This window comes from Nilaparvata lugens, chromosome 2 (assembly GCF_014356525.2).
Source record: "Nilaparvata lugens isolate BPH chromosome 2, ASM1435652v1, whole genome shotgun sequence".
NCBI lineage: Eukaryota > Metazoa > Arthropoda > Insecta > Hemiptera > Delphacidae > Nilaparvata > Nilaparvata lugens.
The window spans coordinates 17252571-17272229 of NC_052505.1; positions in this window are offsets into that span (position 1 = coordinate 17252571).

The window sequence follows — 19659 nt, forward strand, 5'->3', positions numbered from 1 at the left end:
TCGATCTTCATAGAGTTGATAATTTTTTCTAGAGTCTAGAGTAGCTTTTCATTATCATGAGCTTATCTAAAACTACATAAAAATTGGCTAAATCGTCATAGTAGTGTACGATTTTATAGTCAAATTTAGATAGTTCATTAGTAAGAAAGCAAATTTCATAGACGTTTCTATAATCAGTGTTTTTATGACCAGTTTTTTTTTAAAAACTCAAAAAACTAACATTATGAATTTTCCAAAATGAAGTTTCATCATTGTAAGAGTTTTTTTTTCAAATACCATTAACAGTGGCCAAAAGACAATGTTGTCTCTTAACGGTTTCATTTTTATTTATCCATTTATCTATGACATTGTGTACAAATACTTAACATGAGGAAAGGCACAACAGGCTCATGCCCAAAACTGTCCCATTTCCAATTTATACTATACTGTCCAAATCAAAATTTTGGCTATGTCACTTTCACTTTTCAAAATACAATTATGGCTGTTTATATTACCACTAGTAGTTCTGTGAACAGTGGACCTCGCTCAGTTACAAACCACAGCCTCCTCTTATACTGTCCATCAGAGTAAATCCTGACTGTATGTTGTGTCGACGAGATATCGGTGTGAAAACGGCTAATGGCTGTTGGGGTTGGTGTATTAAAAATGTTAGCATCAAAAGCTAATCTCCTTCAAGACATACTGGCAACAGGACAGCCCGCAATCAATCAATAGTTCGTTTATTTATTCACAATGGAGACAACGAGTTTCTCCGAATATGTCTCCTTAACAGAAAAAAATTGTGAAGATATAAATTAGCACTGCTGTTATCCAATCAGAGAGAAGCACTGCTGTTAGCCAACCACAGACGAGCACTGCTGTTATCTATGACTTACCTCATAATGTGGATACCAATACATATATTTATGCAGACGACACTACCCTGATCGTGATAACTGGTCGTGATATTCTGACAGTTGGTGAAGGGGCTACTAATGCAATGACACAGGTTTCTGATTGGTTTGCAGCTAATGGTGTTCTATTGAACCAAGCCAAGACACAGACAGTTGTCTTCAGTTTAAGACCATATGTGAGCGACCCCTCGATTTCTAATAAGGCCAGATTTCTTGGACTGACGGTGGATAACGATCTGTCTTGGGCTCCTCATATTGATACGGTTTTAGATAGGTTGTCTCGAGTGAACTTCCTCTTACTGCGTTTGATGTCATGTTTGCCTTTTGAATATGTAAAATCTTCATATTTTGCTCTGTTCCAGTCGGTTCTGTGGTATGGTCTGGTGTTCTGGGGTAATGCTACCAGGATTGGAGAGGTATTAATAATGCAGAAGAGAGCTATCAGAATAATGAGTAGAGCCGATAGAATAGCCCACTGTAAGCCACTTTTTGTTGAGCTTGGCATTCTTACGGTAGTGAATCTGTATATATTCAGTAGCCTTGTTCACACTCATAAGTGTAGAGAAACGCTCCAATGTAGATCGAACGTTCATGGGATTAATACTCGACATAGTCATGACATCAACATTCCTTTTGTCCGTCTGGAGAGGCTAAGGTCCAGCCATCTGATAATGGGTAGACGTTTATTTAATAAATTACCCCTCAAGTTTAGAGACATGAGAACCATATAGTTCAAGAATACTCTACATACGTGGCTCTGCGCTAACCCCTTCTATCATGTTGACGAGTTTTTTGAGCTGCCTGAATCCAGTTTAGACCTTCTTCTTCATGTACCGTCTCCATGGCGGAGGTTGGCTATCATGATGGCGATTTTAATTTTATTTACAGCTGCTCTGAATAGGTCATTGGATGTACACTGGAACCAATCCCTTAAGTTGCGCAACCAAGATATTCGTCTTCTGCCCACTGATCTCTTGCCTGTTATTTTTCCTTGCATAATAAGGTGCAATATTTCATATTTCTTTCCCCTCATTATGTGACCTAGATACTTTAACTTTCGTTCCTTAATTTCACCTATGAGCTCTGGCCTTTTCTCCATTCTTCTGAGAACCTCTTCATTTGTTACATGGTCTGTATATGAGATTCTCAGCATTCTGCGATAGGTCCAAAACTCAAAGGCTTGAATTCTCTTTTCACATAATTTATTCAAGGTCCATGCTTACATGCCATATAACAGAACTGGAAACACGAAACACTTAAGGAGACGAATTCGGAGATCCATTTTTATATCTCTTGATATCAGTAGACTCTTCAATTTGATAAATGCAGCACGTGCCTTCTCTATCCTGATTTTAATTTCAGTGTAGTGATCAGCGTTAGAAGTTACCCGGGCCCCAAGATATGTGTATGCATCTACCCGCTCCAATCTCTCATCTCCAGCAAAGAGATCATCCAAAGGAGGTACATTTTTAGTAAAAATCATGTACTTTGTCTTCTTGGCATTGAGACTTAGACCAGCTTCCTTACTTGCAGTGATGACACTATTCAACATTCTCTGGAGATCCTCTATGTTCTCAGCCAGCAGGACAGTATCATCAGCATACCTCAGGTTGTTGATGGGTATGCCATTGACTTTTATCCCTCCTGTCTCATCTTCCAGGGCCTTGCTGATTATTTTCTCCGAATAAATGTTGAAGAGAAGCGGTGACAGAACACACCCCTGACGAACCCCTCTCTTAATTTCCAGCTCCTCACTACACTCTGATTGCACCCGTATTGTAGCCTTCTGATGATAATACAAGTTTCTTATCAGGCGAAGATCATATGCATCTATTTGAGACTCTTTCAGGATTTCAAATAGCCTATTATGTTGTACCTTGTCAAAAGCCTTCTGATAGTCTATAAAACAGGCGACTATTGGTTGGTTCACATCTAGGCAACGCTGCACAATGACATTGAAAGCAAACAGAGCCTCCCGTGTACCAAAACCATTCCTGAAGCCAAACTGAGTATTTGATAAATTCTCTTCCAGCCTGTTGTAGATCCTCCTATGAATTATCTTGAGCAATCCCTTCATTGTATGACTCATCAGGCTGATCGTTCGGTAATCTTCACACTTCCTAGCATTGGACTTTTTTGGAAGAGTGATAGAGATTGACTTCAACCATTCGGTGGGAAATACACCAGTCCTGTAGATTTTATTATATAAGTGTGTAAGAATTCCCACAGTTTAGACCTATAGTTTAGACCTATAATGCTATAAAATCATTGAAACCATAGAGGCATAATAATTTGACTAGTACTCTATTATGTATGTGTTCTAATATTTTGACGTGATCTCATGAATCTATAGATGTTTCAAGGATCGAGAAATATATCTATCTAACTATCTATCTATCCAATCACGGGCAAGCTTTGCTGTTAGCCAATCACAAATAAGCACTGCTGTTATCCAATCACAGACAAGCACTGCAGTTATCTAACCACAGACAAGCACTGCTGTTAGCCGATCACAGACAAACACTGCTGTTAGCCAATCACAGACAAGCACTGCTGTTAGCCAATCACAGACAAGCACTGCTGTTATCCATCAACAGACAAGCACTGCTGTAAGCCAATCTCAGACAAGCACTGCTGTTATGCGATCACAGACAAGCACTGCTGTAGGCCAATCACAGACAAGCACTGCTGTTATCCAATCACAGACAAGCAGTGCTGTTATCCAATCACACACAAACAATGTCGTTATCCAATTGCAGACAAGCACTGCTGTTATCCAATCACAGACAAGCACTGCTGTCATCCAATCACAGACAAGCACTGCTGTTATCCAATCACAGACAAGCACTGCTGTTATCCAATCACAGACAAGCATTGCTGTTATCCAATCACAGACAAGCAATGCTGTTAGCCAATCACGGAGGAGCACTGCTGTCAGCCAAACACAGACAAGCACTGCTGTAATCCAATCACAAACAAGCACTGCCGTTTGCCAATCACGGACAAGCAGTGGCGGCTCGTGGAGGAAAATTTAGGGGAAGCCCAAATAACATGAAACATTGAATATGACATAGGCTATCAAATATGGGATTTGAAAGATGAATTCCTTATTATTCCCAATTCCGTTTGGTGTCGAAAATAAGTCATTTGAGAAAAATATTGAAAAAATAAAACTATACTTTAAGCATGCCTGAAATTTTGTATAAAGGAGGTTACTCACTTCTCACTTTGGTCTTTTTTGTCACTATCAGTCCACTTGAAGAATGGTGTCTCTAAGAGAGCACAAACTAAATCTATTGATGCTTCCATAATATAACTACTATTCAGTATTCACACTACAGGATTATAACACTACACTAACTGTAACTAACACTATTACTTCCACAGATACATCATTTACACCGGTATATTTATAGAATAATGTTCAATAGAATAAATTATTCTGCTAAATTATTCTCAATAATAAGAATCAGCGCGATGTGTACCGTGTTGTTTTCAAGATTTTTAGGATAACCTCAAACTGTAAACAGCAGACATGCAGTTCACATCGCTTTTAAAACTTTGTGTCAACCTGACCGATAGAATTTTTGCAAAACACATTCCTTGTTTTTACGTTATGTTCTGCATTTTCATATAGCAAGGTTGGTAGTAAGGGGATGCCCCAGCTCGTCTTGCAGTACCTATAGGCTTCACTAACGTAGAGTCTATAAGTATGTATATATTGTTTCCATGGCAACGCGTGTGTATAGTACTCCTGTAGCGACCAAGGTCAGTACTGCAAAAAAGAACACGGCATCCCCAAAGCAAAATGCAGCTCAGAACGAATATCTCAGTAATATGGGACAACAACAAAACTCACCAGCGACAAAATGCTTCACATTTCATACGCACAGCCAGCCTTATTCAGATTCAGCTAATGAGATTAATAATAAGTTATTGAACAATAAATAATCGTAACCTTATGAATATTCTAAGAGCTTTATTTTCTAATTCCTATTATAAAAACATTATTTTGTATTGGAATATTTTGGTACAGCCGGGCAGTACTTGATTCCCCTGGCGAGCCGCCATTGCGGACAAGCACTGATGTCAGCCAATTACAGACAAGCACTGCTGTTAGGCAATCACAGACAAGCACTGCTCTTATCCAATCACAGACAAGCACTGCTGTTATCCAATCACAGACAAGTACTGTTGTTATTCAATCACAGGCAAGCTTTGCTGTTAGCCAATCACAGATGAGCACTGCTGTTATCCAATCACAGACAAGCACTGCAGTTATCTAATCACAGATAAGCACTGCTGTTAGCCAAACACAGACAAGCACTGCTATTAGCCAATCACGGACAAGCACTGCTGTTAGCCAATCACAGACAAGCACTGCTGTTATCCAATCACAGACAAACACTGCTGTTATCCATCAACAGACAAACACTGCTGTTAGCCAATCAAAGACAAGCACTGCTATTATCCAATCACAGACAAGCACTGCTGTCATCCAATCACAGACAAGCACTACTGTTATCTAATCACAGACAAGCACTGCTGTTATCCAATCACAGACAAGCATTGCTGTTATCCAATCACAGTCGAGCAATGCTGTTAGCCAATCACAGACAAGCACTGCTGTTATCCAATCACAGACAAGTACTGCTGTTAGCCAATCACAGGCTAGCACTGCTGTTATCCAATCACAGACAAGCACTGCTGTTAGCCAATCACATATGGAAACTGCTGTTATTCAAACACAGACAAGCACTGCTGTTAGCCAATCACAGACAAGTACTGCTGTTTGCCAATCACAGATGGAAACTGCTGTTATACAATCACAGACATGCACTGCTGTTAGCCAATCACAGACAAGCATTGCTGTTATCCAATCACAGACAAGCAATGCTGTTAGCCAATCACAGAGAAGCACTGCTGTCAGCCAATTACAGATAATCTCTGCTGTTATCCAATCACGTACAAGCACTGCCGTTGGCCAATCACAGATGAAAACAGCTGTTATCCAATCACAGACAAGCACTGCTGTTCTACAATAACAGACGAGCCCTGCTCGCCAATCACAGACGAGCAATGCTGTTATCCAATCACAGACAAGCACTGCTGTCAGCCAATTACAGAAAAGCACTGCTGATAGCCAATCACAGACAAGCATTGCTGTTATCCAATCACAGACAAGCACTGCTGTTATCCAATCACAAACAAGCACTGCCGTTTGCCAATCACGGACAAGCACTGATGTCAGCCAATTACGGACAAGCACTGCTGTTAGGCAATCACAGACAAGCATTGCTGTTATCCAATCACAGACAAGCACTGCCATTAGCCATTCACAGAAAAGCACTGCTGTAGGCCAATCACAGACAAGAACTGCTGTAAGCCAATCACAAATGAGCAATGCTGTTATCCAATCACATACAAGCACTGCTGTCTGCCGATTACAGACAAACACTGACTGTCAGCCAATCACAGACATGCATTGCTGTTATCCAATCACAGACAAGCACTGCCATTAGCCAATCACAGACAAGCACTGCTGTTATTCAATCACAGACAAGCACTGCTGTTAGCCAATCACAGACAAGCACTGCTGTCAGCCAATCACAGACAAGAACTGCTGTCAGCCAATCACAGACAAGCACTGCCGTTAGCCAATGACAGACAAGCACTGCTGTTAGCCAATCACAGACAAGCACTGCTGTTATCCAATCACAGACAAACACTGCGATTAGCCAATCACAGACGAGCACTGCTGCTATTCAATCACTGAAAAGGATTTCTGTCAGTCAATCACAGACAAGCACTGCTGTTATCCAATCACAGACAAGCACTGCTGTTAGCCAATCACAGACAAGCAGTGCTGTTATCCAATCACACACAAGCACTGCAGTTAGCCAATGACAGACAAGCACTACTGTTAGCCAATCACAGACGAGCACTGCTGTTATCCAATCGCAGACAAGCACTGCTGTTAACCAATCACAGACAAGCAGTGCTGTAATCCAATCACACACAAGAAATGCCATTAGCAAAGGACAGAAAAGCACTGCTGTTATCCAATCACAGACAAGCACTGCTGTCATCCAATCACAAACAAGCACTGCCGTTATCCAATCACTGACAAGCACTGCTGTTATCCTATCACAGACAAGAACTGCTGTTGGCCAATCACAGACAAGCATGGCTGTTATCCAATCACAGACAAGCACTGCTGTTAGCCAATCACAGACAAGCACTGCTGTTAGCCAATCACAGACGAGCACTGCTGTTATCAAATCATGGACGAGCACTGTTGTTATTGAATCACGGACAAGCACTGATGTCAGCCAATCACAGACAAGCACTGCTGTTCTTCCATCACAAACAAACTCTACTGTTATCCAATCACGGACAAGTACTGCTGTTAGCCAATCACAGAAAATCACTGCTGTTATCCAATCACAGACAAGCACTGCTGTCATCCAATCACAAACAAGCACTGCCGTTATCCAATCACTGACAAGCACTGCTGTTATCCTATCACAGACAAGAACTGCTGTTGGCCAATCACAGACAAGCATGGCTGTTATCCAATCACAGACAAGCACTGCTGTTAGCCAATCACAGACAAGCACTGCTGTTATCCAATCACTGACAGCACTGCTGTTATCCAATCACTGACAAGCACTGTTGTTAGCCAATCACAGACAAGTACTGCTGTTAGCCAATCACAGACGAGCACTGCTGTTATCCAATCACAGACGAGCACTGCTGTTATCCAATCACAGACAAGCACTGCTGTTATCCAAATACTGACAAGCACTGCTGTTAGCCTATCACAGACGAGCACTGATGTTATACAATCAAAGACAAGCACTGCTATTATCCAATCACAGACAAGCACTGCTATTAGCAAATCACAGACAATCACAACTGTTAGCCAATGACAGACAAGCAATGCTGTTAGCCATTCGCAGAGAAGCACTCCTGTTATCCAATCACAGACAAGCACTGCTGTTAACCAATCACAGACAAGCACTGCTGTTAGCCAATCACAGAGAAACACTTCTGTTAATCAATCACAGACAAGCACTGCCGTTAGCCAATGACAGACAACCACTGCTGTTAACCACTCACTGATAAGCACTGCTGTTAACCAATCACAGACAAGCACTGCTATTATACAATCAAAGACAAGCACTGCTGTTATCCAATCACTGACAAGCAATGCTGTTAGTCAATCACAGAAAAGCACTGCTGTCAGCCAATCACAGACAAGCACTCCCGTTAGCCAATGACAGACAAGCACTGCTTTAAGTCATTGACGGACAAGCACTGCTATTATCCAATCACAGACAAGCACTGCTGTTATCCAATCACTGACAAGCACTGCTGTCATCCAATCGCTGACAAGCACTGCTGTTAGCCAAACACAGACAAGCACTGCTGTCAGCCAATCACAGACAAGCACTCCCGTTAGCCAATGACAGACAAGCACTGCTTTTAGTCATTGACGGACAAGCACTGCTACTATCCAATCACTGACAAGCACTGCTGTCATCCAATCGCTGACAAGCACTGCTGTTAGCCAAACACAGAAAAGCACTGCTGTCAGCCAATCACAGACAAGCACTCCCGTTAGCCAATGACAGACAAGCACTGCTTTTAGTCATTGACGGACAAGCACTGCTATTATCCAATCACAGACAAGCACTGCTGTTAGCCAATCACTGAAAAGCACTGCTGTCAGCCAATCACAGACAAGCACTGCCGTTAGCCAATGACAGACAAGCACTGCTGTAAGCTAATCTCAGACAAGCACTGCTGTTATGCGATCACAGACAAGCACTGCTGTAGACCAATCACAGACAAGCACTGCTTTCAGCCAATCACAGACAAGCACTGCTGTTAGCCAATCACAGACGAGCACTGCTGTTATCAAATCATGGACAGCACTGTTGTTATCCAATCACGGACAAGCACTGATGTCAGCCAATCACAGACAAGCACTGCTGTTCTTCCATCACAAACAAACTCCACTGTTATCCAATCACAGACAAGTACTGCTCTCAGCCAATTACAGACAAGCACTGCTGTTATCCAATCACAGACAGCACTGCTGTTATCCAATCACTGACAAGCACTGTTGTTAGCCAATCACAGACAAGTACTGCTGTTAGCCAATCACAGACGAGCACTGCTGTTATCCAATCACAGACAAGCACTGCTGTTATCCAATCACAGACAAGCACTGCTGTTATACAATCACTGACAAGCACTGCTGTTAGCCAATCACAGACAAGCACTGATGTCATCCAATCACAGACAAGCACTGCTGTTATCCAATCACAGACAAGCACTGCTGTTAGCAAATCACAGACAATCACTGCTGTTGGCCAATGACAGACAAGCAATGCTGTTAACCACTCACAGAACAGCACTGCTGTCAGCCAATCACAGACAAGCACTTCCGTTAGCCAATGACAGACAAGCACTGCTGTTAGTCATTGACGGACAAGCACTGCTATTATCCAATCACAGACAAGCACTGCTGTTATCCTATCACAGACATGCACTGCTGTCATCCAATCGCTGAAAAGCACTGCTGTTAGCCAATCACAGACAAGCACTGCTGTTATCCAATAACAGACAAGCACTGCTGTTATCCAATCACAGACAAGCACTGCTGTTAGCCAATCACTGAAAAGCACTGCTGTCAGCCAATCACAGACAAGCACTGCCGTTAGCCAATGACAGACAAGCACTGCTGTAAGCCAATCACAGACAAGCACTGCTGTTAGCAAATCACAGACAATCACTGCTGTTAGCCAATGACAGACAAGCAATGCTGTTAACCACTCACAGAACAGCACTGCTGTCAGCCAATCACAGACAAGCACTGCTGTTATCCAATAACAGACAAACACTGCTGTAGGCCAATCACATACAAGCACTGCTGTTATCCAATCACAGACAAGCACTGCTGTTATCCAATCACAGACATGCACTGCTGTCATCCAATCGCTGAAAAGCACTGCTGTTAGCCAATCACAGACAAGCACTGCTGTTATCCAATAACAGACAAGCACTGCTGTTATCCAATCACAGACAAGCACTGCTGTTAGCCAATCACTGAAAAGCACTGCTGTCAGCCAATGACAGACAAGCACTGCTGTAAGCCAATCTCAGACAAGCACTGCTGTTATGCGATCACAGACATGCACTGCTGTTAGCCAATCACAGACGAGCACTGCTGTTATCCAATCACAGACAAGGACTGCTGTCAGCCAATTACAGACAAGCACTGACTGTCAGCCGATCACAGATATGTACTGCTTTCAGCCAATCGCAGACAAGCACTGCTGTTAGCCAATCATAGACAAGCACTGCTGTCATCCAATCACAGACAAGCACTGCTGTTAGCCAATCACAGACAAGCACTGCTGTTAGCCAATGACAGACGAGCACTGCTCTCAGCCAATTACAGACAAGTACTGACTGTCAGCCGATCACGGACAAGCAGTGCTGTTATCCAATCACACACAAACAATGCCGTTATTCAATTGCAGACAAGCACTGCTTTTAGCCAATCACAGACATGCACTGCTGTTAGCTAATCACAGACGAGCACTGCTGTTATCAAATCACAGACAAGCACTGATGTTGGCCAATCACAGACAAGCTCTGCTGTTATCCAATCACAGACAAGCACTGCTGTTGGCTAATCACAGACAAGCACTGACTGTCAGCCAATCACAGACAAACATTGTTGTTATCCAATCACAGACAAGCAATGCTGTTATCCAATCACTGACAAGCACTGCTATTAGCCAATCACAGATAAGCACAGCTGTTTTCCAATCACAGACAAGCACTGCTGTTATCCTATCACAAACAAGCACTGCTGTTATCCAATCACAAACAAGCACTGCTGTTATCCAATCACAGACAAGCATTACTGTTATCCAATCGCAGTCAAGCACTTCTGTTAGCTAATCACAGACATGCACTGCTGTTCTTCCATCACAAACAAACTCTGCTGTTATCCAATCACAGACAAGTACTGCTATTAGCCAATCACAGATAAGCACTGCTGTTATCCAATCACATACAAGCACTGTCATCATCCAATCACAGACAAACACTGCTGTTAGCCAATCACAGACGAGCCTTGCTGTTATCCAATCACAGACAAGCACTGCTGTTATCCAATCACAGACAAGCACTGCTGTCAGCCTATCACAGACTGCACTGCTGTTAGCCAATCACAGACAATCAATTTTTTTATCCATTTATTCACAATGGAGACAACGGATTTTCCCAAAAATGTCTTCTTAACAGAAAAAAATTGTAAAGATACAAATTGAAAGAGGAAAATAATGATAAAAATAATAGGAACCAATGCAATAATAAATAATACAAACAACATTACTACCACCCAATTCATAAATGAAGAATACAAAGATTTCAAATACTTATGAAAAAAGTAGAAATAAAACAAATTGGGAATTCTAAATTTATAAAAATTAAAGAATATAATAACAAATAATGAACAAAAATTTCATCAATAGTATAAATAACATCTTTAACTGAACGACGTCCCAAACCATATGCCCATCCACACAGATACACTAACTATTCATTAGATCAGATCATGCTTACACAAGATTTAATTATCATTATAATACTTTCTGGAATTTAAAGCGAGAAAACCAGAAGACATCTAGGCGCCCAGACAAGCTGTTTCAAGTTCTTTGCTTCCTATTCAATAGTGCATAAAAATTGTATTCAATGAGGCATACAATTTATAGTCTACACAGCTGCTGATTTTTTACCAATTTACATTGTGATATTGAATTGCATGCGTCATGGCATGCGATTTATCATCCACTAGACAGCTGATTCATGATGAATAATTCTTCAGTCTGATTTTTACTCTAATATTGGCGTTGATTGTGGCTCCTTTTTCCTTTTATATTATCCTTGAAATGCAAAATTTCCAAAACCTTGTATATACGTCGACGCGCAATTTAAAAAGGAACATACCTGTCAAATTTCATGAAAATCTATTACCGTGTTTCGCCGTACATGCGCAACATATAATCATTTAAACATTAAGAGAAATGCCAAACCGTCGACTTGAATCTTAGACCTCACTTCACTCGGTCAATAATGCATAATCAATACTGAAATGGCAAGAGCTAGTGAATTTATTGGATAAATTCGACCACCTTCATTAATGGTTAATAGATCTAGATCTCTTCAAATGTTGTTTTCCAAGATCTAGATCTAGATTTTTCAAGATCTAAGATCTAGATTAGTGATTCCCAAACTCTCATGTTCAACTACTCACCTTTCTATTGAAATAATTTCTAGATATTGGATGTCTATTCATTTTTGCGACACATTTGTAGAATGGTCCCTTATAACATCACACTCTCATGCAAGAAAATCAGCTTACATGGAGAGGTTCATGAATTATTTGGGAATTCGAATAATGATAGAATGATAGGCAAAAGAAAACAATAATTATCTAAAATTTATAAAGAAAAGAAAACAATATCACCAGAGAGAATCACATCGGAACCAGCAACCAGGTCTCTCACCATCAGGCTCCCACTATTCTTCCCTAATTGGACAACAATGTTCAAGACGGGACGATAATAATAATCAACAATAATCAAAAGTTTAATCGAGAAGTAGTGTCAAATTCTGCAACTGGATGGCAGCAGTCACAGGGTCAAGTATAACTGCTCAGATCGCAAGACATCAAGCCACGCCTACCTTTCTCCTGATTGGTTGAAAATTATTTGAAACCCAACTCCGAAATTGGCCGGCCGATGCCTGCAGTAACTGGGTCCAAGAAAACTTCTGAAACACATTTCTTAGGTCCGCCTACTTTTCCCTCATTGGTCAATAAATAATCGAGATAAAGGCTTAGTTCCAAATGTTAAATGCAGTTTCCTTATGATGTTATTTAAATAGAGAGCATTGTTCTCTTCTAGTGTCATCTGTACAAATAAAAATAATGAAGTATGAAGGATTAATTCATGTTCAATTACAACTCAGAAGTCAAGAGTGATGAATTCGGAACAGGCAGAGATGAAACCTGAAAGAAGAAGAGGAAGAAGAAGAAGAAGAAGAAGAAGAAGAAGAAGAAGAAGATGAAGAAGAAGAAGAAAAAGAAGAGGGTACAGATAAATAGGTATCGGTAAAGAAAGAAGAAAAAAAAAATAATGAATTTATTCTACCACTGGTATATAACTATTCAAAAAGCATTTCAAACAAATTACTGGAAAAAGTCTTTCTTCTGCTTAAGGTGATGCCTACATGAGCTCTAGGATTGTACGTGGGTAATGAGACGGATAATGATGAGAGATGAGTAGTGGACCTAAAGATTTAGGTGGGTTCCGAACCACCAGAAAACGATTTTTTGAACTCATGACGAATTCAATTTCAGGCTCGATTTTTGGATATCATACAGGAAATCTCTGAGCTGCCTTAACTGAGCTTGTCAATTGGATTGAACATTTTTTGTGCTGATCGTTCTAGAAAGGAATCGGGAAATCGCAGATTTCTGGCGATTTTTCTATTTTTATAATTTTGGATACACTCTGAACACTTTCAATCGCTGATCTAGATTATTGAACATTGATTCTTAATGTAAATTCGAATCCAAAAGATAGATTCACCAATCTTCAATCTGCGAAATTAGTCAAAAAATGTGAAAATATCCTGTGTCTAGAATAACAATGACTTACAATATTTCAGATCCTAGGAATATCTCACCGTTTTACATAAGGGATGAGGTTCTTAGAGGGGCTAGCAACGACCTAGTGTAATAAATTCATTCTTCTTTCACAATTCAAGTTATTTGTTCCTCAGGACACAGCTGTGTCCTGACAAGGCGAAAAACGAGATTGAAGAAGTGGCCTTATGCAAAGTATGTAACAAAAATGGATTTCAACAATCAAAAGTTTCCTCAAACTTCAATAATTGGATTAGATTCCAGTTAGGCTGAGTAAAACATTTTTAATCAGATCACAAGCAAGTAGAAACTAATAACAAAAGCACAACGCATCACCATAAACTCGCATGAGTTTAACATATTATTTATGAGTTACAACATTTTCAAAGAGAACACTCTCATTGTAGAAAACATGAGCCACACATTTGTATCACTATAATCGTGTTTTATTATTACCCATCTGTGTAATAGCTTCACCTGGTAATCTTTATGGGCTATAAAGATTTTTCAAAGCGTGAAAAAATAAGAAATAAACAGGTGAGAGGTGGGACTGAAAATGAAAATAAACTATGATCAAAATGGTCGGAGTGGGCAGAATAGAGTAGAGAGAGATAGAGTGGCAGTGGAGAGAGAGATGGGCTTAAAAAGATAATAAAAGAGTAGGATGGATGATAGAGCTGAGAGAGACGGTGTGAAAAGTGAGTGTGATGGAATGAGGGAGATCAGTGAGGGTGTTTGAAGCAGGGGAGAAGAAAATAAGAAGAGAAATAGTTGTAGCTGTCGGATCAATGTAATCTCTCTCTTTCTATTCCCTTTTGTGTTCGTGAGATAAAGAGAGACAGAATAAGAAATGACTTTGATTCAAGAAGGGAAGTAGAAAAAGAAAGAGAGCAAACACGATCAAGTCGATGTTGGAGAAGAAGGGTGGAAAACTATTTGAGATGGGGAAGATAATGGACTTGAATGGACTTGAGAGAGGAGGAAAACAAGAGATCCAAGAGATGAGAGAGAGATGAAGCTAAAAGGAACAGAATATAATAATGAAAGAGCGAGAAAGAGTTAAGGATAGGTTTATGTGTGAGTATGTGCACGCACTGTCCCGGGGTTAGAGTGAGATGAAACGAGGATTATTGGAGGTTGGAAAGCGATGAAGCGTGGAGAAAGAGGAGGTGGTGGAGGTTCAATACATCCTCTAGCAGACATTTTAATGAAGCTCAAGGTACAAGGCCATCTAGATAACACGTTTTCCTCTCCTTCCCAAATTATCTGATATTACACCTAGCAGCTCACGCCTTGCCTTTGCAGCATCCTTTTTTATTTAAAATTCGATCTCGCTCGCCCTCAGATTAGCGTCTTCTTTTTTCCAATACCTAAGAAAATAATTTATAGTATTATGGCGCAGTTTCTTCGCCTGATATTTCTTAAAGGAGCCCCGAACGCTGGTCGTAGCGTGTCGATACTATCGGAAACGTTTAAGCCCTTATTAATAGCCCAGTGGTTTCGCCTTTGTGCCGAATAATAATCCGTTGCTAATCCAAGCCGCACTGTCATAGACATTAGCGTTGGTGTTATGCTCCTCGAATACTCTGCCGTGGTCACAAAGTCTCCATACGGCCGGGCATCTCTCCTGGTGAGAGACTCAACAGTGTGGGATGTGGATGAAATACGTACTCAAGATTTCCAACAAAGCACCAACAATTTCTAACAAGTACCGAAAGATTTCCAAAAATGTAGTCTAGAGCTTTCATCAAGATGTAAAGTACAGCACCCTATATCTAGTACTACTTATGAGAATGCTTTTTCATAACCACCTATTCTAAATTCGTATTACATTAGACCACCTCTCTCGGCCACTCGTGAGTCGACAAGGGTCTGAGCGAGCCATGGGGAATCAGTTCTCATTGCGATCATTACACTAGGATCGCCAGCATGGTCACAATCCTGGTGCCTCACTGGTGTCCCAGCATGCTTCACACACGGCCGCCAAATGTCCTAGAGTTCGAATTTCTCTTATATCTCTCTTATTTATCTTATTATCTTCCATCTCACTTTATTCTTTAATCTTCTTTATTCTGAAAAGCTGTGTACTGACTTACGCGCTGCGCGACAAAAGCGCGTTTCTCGAACAAGAATTCGCTAGTTACGGTGATCGCGATCAGAGCGCGAGCTTGCCACGTGTTCCATTGTTGTCGGCGGGCGCTGGACCAGTCGTTGCGCGCGAACTTGTGTACTGCTCGCGTTCAGTTTGTGTGTAGCGAAAACTGTACGCATCTTAAGATCCTATAAGGATATCCATTTGAAATTATTGATTGATCATATAAAACGTAACCTATTCATCATTATGATTCTCTGAAAATAAAAAAATGAAAGAAAATTAATTACTTGCAAGATGAGGTCAATTAGAGGCTCAAGGAAATTTATTTCTATTTCAGGTTTTCATAACCAATTTACCTGATAAGAGTGCTTCATGTGAGGTACTATATATTCCTGGTGCCTCTTGCTATGAACAATAATAATTATTGAGATATAATTTGTGATTATGATAAGGGTGGCGTGCCTACCATACCAATGTCACCTTGAGCACAAATAGGAAAACTAATAGTCTACTATACCATCTAAGCAAGCTAACATGTACGCCAAAGAATGCTCAAATCGACTTGCAAAAATTCTTCATTGTCACGCATTGAAATTATACGTTATTTTTTCATCATCCTGCGTTCAACATACAAGGTGTGACTTATTATAAAATTATGCTAATCTTCATGACTTGCAATCTCGACTATAATATTTTGTTAGGTGGATGATTACTAAGCACAATGATCATTACTCTTTGTCAGTGAATGATAGATGATGTATGTATTAGCATCTTATAACAGTGACAACAATATGAATACATGATAAGATGGGAGTTGGACTAGTCCAAATTTGAAGATGGGAATGAACTTATAGAACACTAAGTCGATCCGAATCTGATTAGAATAAAAGTCAATATGAAATGTGTAACGAGTCAGATTTATCTGAAATCTAAGAAGATTAGAGGAAAAAATTCCGGACAAATCCTATTACGCGAGCAGCATCTTCCAACCGCACAAGGTCCATCCGTAGGATCTACTCTTCTCTTTTTATCTTCACTGGGGATCCTTTTTTCTCTCTTTTCTATCTTCTCTGAATCGTTTTCCTCCTAAGCTGCGAGCGAAGCTGTAAATCAGAGATTTTTCAAACCCTCACCTACGTACGAGACTCCCTTGCCATTCTGAACAGATTATTATTATGACAACTATTAAATCCTCTTGCAGTTAAGACCAATTTTATGAGGGAGCCATGTCAAATGTGGTGTGAAATATTTCAGATTTTAAATTCAATCTCACGACTGGTCCGACTCACACCAACACACTAACAGCATCTGGCATGATCGCCTTCGCCTTCCAGCCTCTAAACTAAGTCTTTATCCCAATTCAAGGATAAGGTCAGCATAAATAATGGATTATTCCTCCTATTCTTTTCACGGTTCAAATCCTTTAGAGCTCATTTCACTAATAATAGAGATCCGCTTATACCTCCCTCCACTTGATAATTCTGAATAACCATTGAGAACATAATTTCGCATTGGATATTTTCATTTGACATGAATTTAGAGAGAAGTTCATTCTGCTTTTTCGAAAAAATCAATATTTCAGGACTAGAATGTGAATTTTAAGATACAGCTATCTCTGTCATTCGAACGCTTTCTTTAGAAAAGCATGAAACTTCTTTGTAGATTTTGCAGCTGAAAAAATGTTTGCTTCATTCATAAAAATTATTCTGATCATTCAAACTGTTTAGAGAGAGAGTGGGGTCAGAATTTTTAAGGAGGAGATGAAAAGTTTCAGGTCCTAGGATAATAACATTGTCAGGAGGTCGAATCACAAATATGTATAATCTAATAGTTATTTTCCGATGGATCTAGTCGAAGATTGACTCCCAAAGTATGCATATTTCAATAATAATTCACTACCATACACAACGTTACTCTCAAAAACTCAACATTACACTTCTATTCTTCCAAACAAGAACATACAATTACTATACATATTTATACACTCCTAGCTCCTAATTCAAAATCAAATCAAAAATTCTTTATTGGTTCTTCAACGACAGTAAATATACAAAGAACAAAACTTTCAGCAAAAAATATAAGAAACCAATCACCTGCAAGAAAAATCCTGTGCGCAGGTGAGAGTTGCTAATACAAATCCAATATGAGTCATTTTACAAAAGATGAAATAAGAAATTATATAATATAATATTAATGAAAGAAGATGATGTATAAGTGGAATAAGGGTGAAAAATAGAGAGAAAGAATGAAAAGAGAAAGAAAGAGAGATGGCAAACATACTATTGAAACAAAGATAAGTCACTCAAAAAGTATGTCCTCGATTTTACTGGTAATTATCCATTCAATAGTTCTTTTTCTAAGCAATGTAACATAATTTCGATTAATATGCTCTGTAAGGTAATCTGGAATTTTATTGATTAATTTATTAGCTAGGTAAAAGTATTGTCTCCGGCAAACATTAAGATCCATTCTTATATTTTCAAACCTATTTCTGGATGGTCGTAAAATTGAGGTTTGATTCACGGAATAGAAACATATCTTTACCATTTCCAATGAAAATTATAAGGTTTTTAATATATAATTTACGGACAGTTAACACTTTAAACTCATTGAATAAATACTCGTATAACTAAAAACCATTGTTTAAACGTATAAACCTCGTTTAACTCGTTTAATTATATCTGATTATATGAATTCATAAAATACATAACACAATTTGAATAAATTTTGAATTTTCCACCTTTGGTTTCATTGATGATTTCTGTATTCTCTTGTTAACTGGTTAAATAGAATAATAATTTTACAATTCTATAATAGTATATTCTTCCATTCTTCCTCATATAATATTCAATTGGTTTTGTTAGTTACTCTTGTTACTTTTGTTAGTCTCTTTCCATTTATTGTTAACGGTTCTCATGACCATATTTGGAATACTTGGGTGTGTCTAGTCTTGGCCAATGCCAGTGTTGAGCTCAGCCTTCATTGGTCAACAGCTAATGACCAATCGTGGGGCTTCACCCATCCTGCTGTTCAATGTTTGAGCTTTCTGTTTACTGGAGATCGATAATGGTGTAGCAAGAAAAACTAGTACCTCGAATTATTGTTTTAATAAACCAGAGACTTTACAATAGCTTTACAATATTCTACTGTAAGCTGTTTTGATTCAATTGGATAGGTATCTACCACATCAACAACAACACAAAAACTATACATGACTAGTTGATTGATTGGAAGATTTTCTTTGCCTGAAACTGCTCCAACTACTGGAGTTTCACTTTATAATACTCAAAGCGAATGTCTGGACTGTATGAAGATAATAAATTATTATACGAAATCAAAATGGTCTAAACTAGTTTATAGTTAGTAGTTTGACTAGTCACCAGTTAGGAAATATAAATATTATATGATAGATCTTGAATTAATATATGCATTTCTCTATTTAGATAAAAAAAGTACTTTAAATAAAGCTGAATGATATTTGGTATTGAAGATATACGCTACTGTATACATGATCTAACAGTATGCCTGGGATATACCACATGACCAATAGTTCTTCTCTCATGTCTCCATTACAATGAAGTATAATAATATCCCCTGGATTCCAGTTTGAAAGAATTGAAATCGTAAATCATTTTACTTTTTTTTCAAATAAATAAATTTCAATAAGAATTATTATAATCACGTTTTATGATAACATGTATTTAACACATTTCAAATGTTGTTTCTTTCATATACCTGAGGGTTTAGAAATTGAGTAGGGAAATGCAAAGGTCTAAATCCTTTCCAGTCGGACACTGAAGATCTTCTCGCAAATAGAAGCAATAATCTCTGATTGTAATCACAAATCACTATCCCTGAATTGAGAAATCCTGAAAGAATCCAATCTGACAACACCAATAACAACTCCAATCTGAAACACTGAGTTCAATTCTGAATAC